The 7,527-nt window shown below is 37.2% G+C and overlaps 1 long non-coding RNA gene across 8 annotated transcripts in view; it reads left to right on the forward strand.

The window, feature by feature from the left end:
• The window catches only part of LOC114205263 (uncharacterized), a 76,473-nt gene extending 69,207 nt beyond the window's left edge, over nucleotides 1-7,266 (forward strand). For all 8 annotated transcript variants that reach the window (XR_015767126.1, XR_003608363.2, XR_015767127.1 and 5 more), the window contains 2 exons: nucleotides 5,895-5,960; nucleotides 6,362-7,266. This is a non-coding gene — a long non-coding RNA (uncharacterized LOC114205263). The remainder of the gene's footprint in view (nucleotides 1-5,894; nucleotides 5,961-6,361) is intronic.
• The last annotated feature ends 261 nt before the right edge of the window (nucleotides 7,267-7,527 follow it).

The following is a 7,527-nucleotide window of genomic DNA, read 5'->3' on the forward strand; positions in this document are numbered from 1 at the left end:
TCAAAGCTTTTGCATTAAGATCTATTATAAGGCAAGGATGTCACCTCTTACCACTGTTTTTCAAAATTGTACTGGAAGCCCTTGCTATTGCAGTAAGGCAAAAAAGGGAAATAAAATATATACAGATTAGGAAGGAAGATATGAAAGTCTTTGTTTGCAGATGACATGATTGTGTATGCAGAAAATCTGGAAGAATCCACAGAAATAATCCAACGTATTCCATTATGTATAGTATCTGTAGATATTATAGAGAAGAGGATATTATGAAAAACATTATGCTACTAAATTCCATAACTTGAGGTGGACAAATATTTTGAAAAACATGATGTACTAAATCTAACACAAAATTAAATAGAAAAGGCAGAAGAGTTCTGTATCTGTTAAGTAAATTGAATCTGTACACATGGCATACTTACAGAGATAGACCATATTCTGGGCCATATACCAAGTCTAAATATGTTTAAAAGGATTAATCTGGCATAAGTAAGAATCATTGAATTTGAAGATAGATCAGTAGAGGTTTTCCATTCTAAATATCAGTCGATAGAAACTATCTCCCAGGGCGTCCAGATTCTGGACTTAACAGGGAAATTGTTCAAAGAAGCTATTATAAGTATGTTCAAAGAACTAAAAGGAAACAATGCTTAAAGATTAAAAGGAAAGTATGATGACACTGCCTCATCAAATAGAGATCATCAATAAAAAGATAGAAATTATTTAAAAAAATAGGTATGTTTTTGCAGAGTACAATGAGTAAAATGAAAAAAAAAATCAGTAGAAGGATTTTTAACAACAGATTTGAGCTGGCAATGGAAAGGATCAGTGAATTAGAAGATAGCTCAATAGGGATTTTACAGTCTAGACACCAGAAAGCACAAGGGGAATGAGGAAAAGTGAACAGAGCCTCAGAGACACCGACAACACCAAATGCTGGCAAGAATGTGGAGCAACAGGAATGCTCCCTGATTGTTGGTAGGAATGCAAAATGGTACAACCAGTTTTGAACACATTTTGGCAGTTTCTTATAAAACTAAACATACTAGGGGCACCTGGGTGGCTCAGTTGGTTGAGCGTCTGCCTTTGGCTCAGGTCATGATCCTGGAGTCCTGGGATCAAACCCCAAGTCAGGCTTCCTACTCAGTGGGGGGTCTGCTTCTCCTTCTCCCTCTGCCTTTCCCCCTGCTCGTGCTCTCTCTCTCTCTCTCAAATAAATAAAATCTTAAAAAAATATTTAAAAAACTAAACGTCCTAATAAAAAAATTAGGAAATCCTGCCATTTGCAACAACACAGATGGACTTTGAGGGCATTATGCTAAGTGAATAGGTTAGACAGAGAAATACTGTATGATCTTGCATGTATGTGGAATCTAAACAACAACAACAAACTACTAGAAAAAGAGATCAGATTTGTGGCTACCAGAGGCAGTGGTGGGAGGAAGGGTAATTGGAGGAAGGTGGTCAAAAAGTACAAACTTCAAGTTATAAGATAAATAGATATTAGGGATATAATGCACAACATGATGAGTGTAGTTACCACTGCTGTGTGACATATATGAAGAGAGTTATTGTTTTATTGTTGAGAGAGTAAATCCTAAGAGTTTTCATCACAAAGAGAAGTTATTTTTCTTCCCATTTCTTTTTATTGTATCTATATTAGATGACAGATGTTAACTGAACTTATTGTGGTAATAATTTCACAATATGTAAATCAAACCTTGATGCTGTAAACCGGAAGCTCATTCAGTGATGTATGTCAATTATATCTCAATAAAACTGGGTGTGTGTGCGTGTACGTGACTAAATATACTGTTACAATGCAATATAGCAGTCACATTGGTTTTTGCCCAAAGGAGTTTGAAACTTATGTCCACAAAAAAAGTATGGATGCATATGGATGTTTATAGCCGCTTTATCCATAACTGTGAAAGCTTGGAAGCAATTACAATGTCTTTTGTTAGGATAAATAAACTGTGGTACATCCAGACATTGGAATATTAGTGGTAAGAAGAAATGCAGTGGCCTTTTCATGTTGTGGAAAGACATCGAGGAACCTTGAATGTTTATTACACTAAGTGAAAGAAGCTAGTCTGACAAGGCTAAATACTGTGTGGTCTCAACTACATGACATTCTAGAAAAGGCAAAATTATGGATACAGTAACAAGATCAGTGGTTGCTAGGGGTTGGGGGGAGGGAGGGATGAATAGACACAGGATTTTTAGAGCAGTGTAACTACGCCCGTATGGTACTATGATGGTGGATACATGTCATTATACATTTGTCAAAATCCATGGAATTTAAAACACAAAGAATGAACCCTAATAAAACCTATGGACTTTGGGTGATAATGATGTGTCAATGTAGATTCAGTTGTAACAAATGCACTCTTCTACTACAGAATGTTGATAGTTGTTGAGGCCCTGCATGTACTGGGGCCAAGGGGTATTTGGGAACTTTCTGTACTTTCTGCTCAATTTTGCTGTGAACCTAAAACTTATCTAAAAACTAAAAGTGTATTAAAGACAATAAAAGCAAGGTAATATTTCTAGATTAACAAAAACAGAGAGTTTTTGTTGCTAGCAGATCTGCTCTAAAAAAGATACTAAAGAAAGTCTTTAAGATTGAAAGGAACTGACACCAGATAACTTGAATCCACCCCCCAAAATTAGCAACAATGGAAAAAACTCTCATTACCTAGAAACATATAAAAAACAGTATTTTTTTTCTATTTGTTAAAGGTTTTATTTATTTACTTAGAGAGAGGGAGAGAGGGTGAGCAGGGAGAGGGAGAGAGAGAATCTTGAGCAGATTCTGCACTGAGCATGGAGCCTGACATGGGGCTCAATCCCACTACCTGGAGATCATGACCTGAGCTGAAATCAAGAGTCAGAACTCAACTGACTGAGCCACCCAGGCACCCCCTTTTTTTCTATTTTTAAGATTGATTATTTAAAATAATTGTTTAACAATAGCTGTAGAATTGTATTATTGGGTTTATAGCATGTAATCTATATGAGTCTATAAATCGGTCTTTCTTCTTTAAAAGTTCTCAGGGTGCCAGCGTGGCTCTGCTGGTTAAGTGTCTGATTCTCTATCTCAGGTCGGGTCTTGATCTCCGAGTTGTGAGTTCAAGCCCTGGGTTGAGATCTTTAAAAAAAAACAAAGCATCCTAAGATTGTATCAAGCAGTAATCTGTATTGGTTAGTTTATAACATAAATAGACATAATATGTAAAACAATAACAGTAATACTATAAAGAGGGAAGGAATTCCTCTATTTTACTGGACCTTCATTTTATTTTATTTTATTTTATTTTATTTTATTTTATTTTATTTTTTTATTTTATTTTATATATATATTTAAAGATTTTATTTATTTATTTGAGAGAGAGCATGAGTGGAGAGAGGGCAGAGGGAGAAGGAGAAGCAGAATTCCCACTGAGCAGGGAGCCTGATGTGGGCCTTGATCCCAGGACACTGGGATCATGACCTGAGCTGAAGGCAGACGCTTAACCGACCGAGCCACCTAGGCACCCCGACCTTTATTTTAATGAGTTTTGCAGTAAATGTTTAGAAATAAGTTGCTTTACACTTGTTATTTGCTCCAGATATGATACATGTAGCCAAATCTGCAAAACAGTCAGGAGTGGTTTGGAAGGACAAGATGGTATAAAATCAAATGAGAATGTCAAAGGGAGCTTCTGCAATGGAAAGAATCCTTCATATGGGTGGTATAATTCATAGCTTCATACCCTTTTTTCTTCTGGAACCTTGGGGGTTTTAGGAAGTTCTTCTCAAGGAATACTTTGTTTCTTGATTTGTAGAACAGCCTTCATAAGTTACTATATACATTGCCAACAAAGAATCTACATTCTCTGTGACTTGGTGTATTTCTGTACATCCCATGACCTTTCTGATAACATCACTGCACTGAGACAAAAATGCAGATTGGAGTCAGAAATTGTATTGATGCAAAGTCCCCAGATCCTAGTGGCCCTGGTTATTTGAGGGAGAAAAAGAAAGTGAAAGTGAAGGAGATTATTCCAGAAATTCCAAGATGGTGGACAGACTATCTTTTTTTTTTAATTTTATTTATTTATTTGACAGAGAGAGACACAGCGAGAGAGGGAACACAGCAGGGGGAGTGGGAGAGGGAGAAGCAGGCTTCCAGCTGAGCCGAGAGCCTGATGCGGGGCTCGATCCCAGGACCCTGGGATTGTGACCTGAGCTGAAGGCAGATGCTTAACGACTGAGCCACCCAGGCACCCCCAGACTATCTTTGACATAGGACCATGAACTTTTGTAATTGGAAAATGGTAAAAGATTTATTTCGACAGAGGATTTCTCTTTCTGTCTCCTTCCATGTAGTTTGGCTTAACTGAGAAACGGTTTTAGTTCAAAATGGCCAAGTTTTAAAAATTTCTTGTTGATACACTAGGATATACCTAGAATGGCCTAAGAAGCAAAGTCATCTGAAAAAAAAAAAAAAAGAAAGCAAAGTCATCTGAGACTTTGGAAACCATGTATTTTTTTAAAATTTTATTTTATTATATTAGTCACCGTACAGTACATCATTAGTTTTTGATGTAGTGATCCACGATTCATTGTTTTCATATAACACCCAGTGCTCCATGCAGTACGTGCCCTCCTTAATACGCATCACCAGGCTAGCCACCCACCCCCTTCCCTCTAAAACCCTCAGTTTGTTTCTCAGAGTCCATAATCTCTCATGGTTCATCTCTCCCTCCGATTCCCCGCCTTCATTTTTCCCTTCCTTCTCCTAATGTCCTCCGTGCTATTCTTTATGTTCCACAAATAAGGGAAACCATATGATAATTGACTTTCTCTGCTTGACTTACTTCACGTAGCATAATCTCTTCCAGTCCCATCCATGTTGATGTAAAAGTTGGGTATTCATCCTTTCTGATGGCTGAGTAATATTCCATTCTATATATGGACCACATCTTCTTTATCCATTCATCTGTTGAAGGGCATCTCGGCTCTTTCCACAGTTTGGCTATTGCAGACATTGCTGCTATGAACATTGGGGTGCATATGTCCCTTCTTTTCACTACATCTGTGTCTTTGGGGTAAATACCCAGAAGTACAATTGCTGGGTCATAGGGTAGCTCTTTTTTTAATTTTCTGAGGCTCCTCCACACTGTTTTCCAAAGTGGCTGCACCAACTTGCATTCCCACCAACAGTGTAAGAGGGTTCCCCTTTCTCCACAACCTCTCCAACATTTGTAGTTTCTTGCCTTGTCAATTTTTGCCATTCTAACTGGTTTTGATTTGAATTTCCCTGATGGCTAATGATGATGAACATTTTTTCATGTGTCTGTTAGCCATTTGTATGTCTTCTTTGGAGAAGTGTCTGTTCATGTCTTCTGCCCACTTTTTGACTTGATTATTTGTTTTTTTGGTGTTGAGTTTGAGAAGTTCTTTATAGATTGGATACCAGCCCTTTATCTGTAGTGTCGTTTGCAAGTATCTTCTCCCATTCTGTGGGTTGCCTCTTTGTTTTGTTGACTGTGGAAACCATATTTTGGTCTAAGAGAACATAGTATTGTGTTCTGCTTTGTGTGACATATTTGTAAGTTTTCATACCCTTTTCTATTTAAGATATTTGATTTTTATGATTTATTTATTTTTATTTAAAAGATTATTTATTTTAGAGAAGGGGGAGGGGCAAAGGGAGGGGGAGGGAGAATTTCAAGCTGACTCAGGGCATGATCCCATGACCGTGGGATGGTGACCTGGGCCAAAATCAAGAGTCAAATGCTTGACCAACTGAGCCACCCAGGCACCTCCAGGCAGACTTTATTAAACAGAACTACAAAAACTAAGATAAATTATTTTCCAAATAAAATAACCTTATGTATTTATCACATTATTAGGTTCTGAAATGATCTGAGAAATGAAATTTCTTCCCATGTAACTGGGAATCTTTGATCTCAAAGTGGGTAAGTGCTTCTACTGCTGACAATCCTTTTAAATGTTCAGTGTACTTTTAACTGGATTCTACCAATCTGCCTCTATTAGTTTGTTCTTTGAAAGCATTCAGGAAATTGCCTGTTTTGATAACAATTTTTGGGGGATTACAGGTATCAAGATACAGCTTAAAGTCAATTTGTGGTTATGTGTAAGAATTTGAAACAGAATGGTCAATATTTTCCAAAAGGTTAAATAATCTCTATCTCTCTCCCTCTCTCAGTCTCTCTCTCTGTCCCACTTTCCTTACTCTTTCTTCTCCCACTCTCCTGGGTCTGAAAGACTCTCCATCTTGATTCAGGGGTTCTTACTTTATCAAATTCTTGCACTATATTTTCTTCTTTTTTTTTAAGACTTCTTATTTATTTGACAGAGAGAGAGAGCGTGCGAGCACAAGCAAGGGGAGCGGCAGAGGGAGAGGGAGAAGCAGTCTTCCCGCTGAGCAGGGAGCCCGATGCGGGGCTCGATCCCAGGACCCAGAGGTCATGACCTGAGCCGAAGGCAGATACTTAACCGACTGAGCCATCCAGGTGCCCCAGTGTTTATATTTTCTTCTCAATCTCTGTTCTGTTTGAGAATTAATAATGTTATTTAGTTGATTGTTTATTGGCAATGTATATGGTAGCTTATGAAGGCTGTTATACAAATCAAGATCAACAATGTAATATTGGAATTAATATACCCAAGTAGGAATAAGCTTAATTAGTGTGCTGTGATATATTGATATCATTTTACTTCCTTGAAATTACATCTTAATAACTTATTATTTTAGGTTTTGTATTTTCTTCTTTTTGTAGCTGCTTTAGGTATAAGGTTAGGTTGTTTGAGATTTTTCTTGCTTCTTGAGGTAGGCCTGTTTTGCTGAAACCTCCCTTTTAGAATCGCTTTTCCTGCATCCCAAAGATTATTGTTTTCATTTTTATTAGACTGTTATTATTTTCATTATTATTGGACTATTGTGTTTTCATTTTCATTTGTTTCTGTGTAATTTTTGATTTCTTCTTTGATTTCTTGGTTGACCCATTCATTGTTCCTAGCATGTTATTTAACCTCCATGTATTTGTACTCTTTCTAGATTTTTTCTTGTGGTTGATTTATAGTTTCATAATGTTGTGGTAGAAAAGATGCATGGTATAACTTTGATCTTTCTGAATTTGTTGAGACCTGTTTTGTGGCCCAATATGTGATCCATTCTGCAGAATGTTCCATGTGTCCTTGAGAAGAATGTGTATTCCGCAGTTTTAGGATGGAATGTTCTAAATATATCTGTTAAATCCATCTGGTCCAGTGTGTCATTCAAAGCCACTGTTTCCTTGTTGATTTTCTGTTTGGATGACTGTCCATTGATGTAAGTGGGGTGTTAAAAGTAACCTGCTGTTGATGAATGGATAAAGAAGATGTGGTATATATACACAATGGAATATTATGCAGCCATCAAAAGGAATGAGATCTTGCCATTTGCAACGACGTGAATGGAACTGGAGGGTGTTATGCTGAGTGAAATAAGTCAATCAGAGAAAGACAAGTATCATATGACCT

This window comes from Eumetopias jubatus, unplaced genomic scaffold (assembly GCF_037043125.1).
Source record: "Eumetopias jubatus isolate StellerSeaLion01/CBP00866 unplaced genomic scaffold, mEumJub1_p1.0 scaffold_17, whole genome shotgun sequence".
Classification (NCBI taxonomy): domain Eukaryota; kingdom Metazoa; phylum Chordata; class Mammalia; order Carnivora; family Otariidae; genus Eumetopias; species Eumetopias jubatus.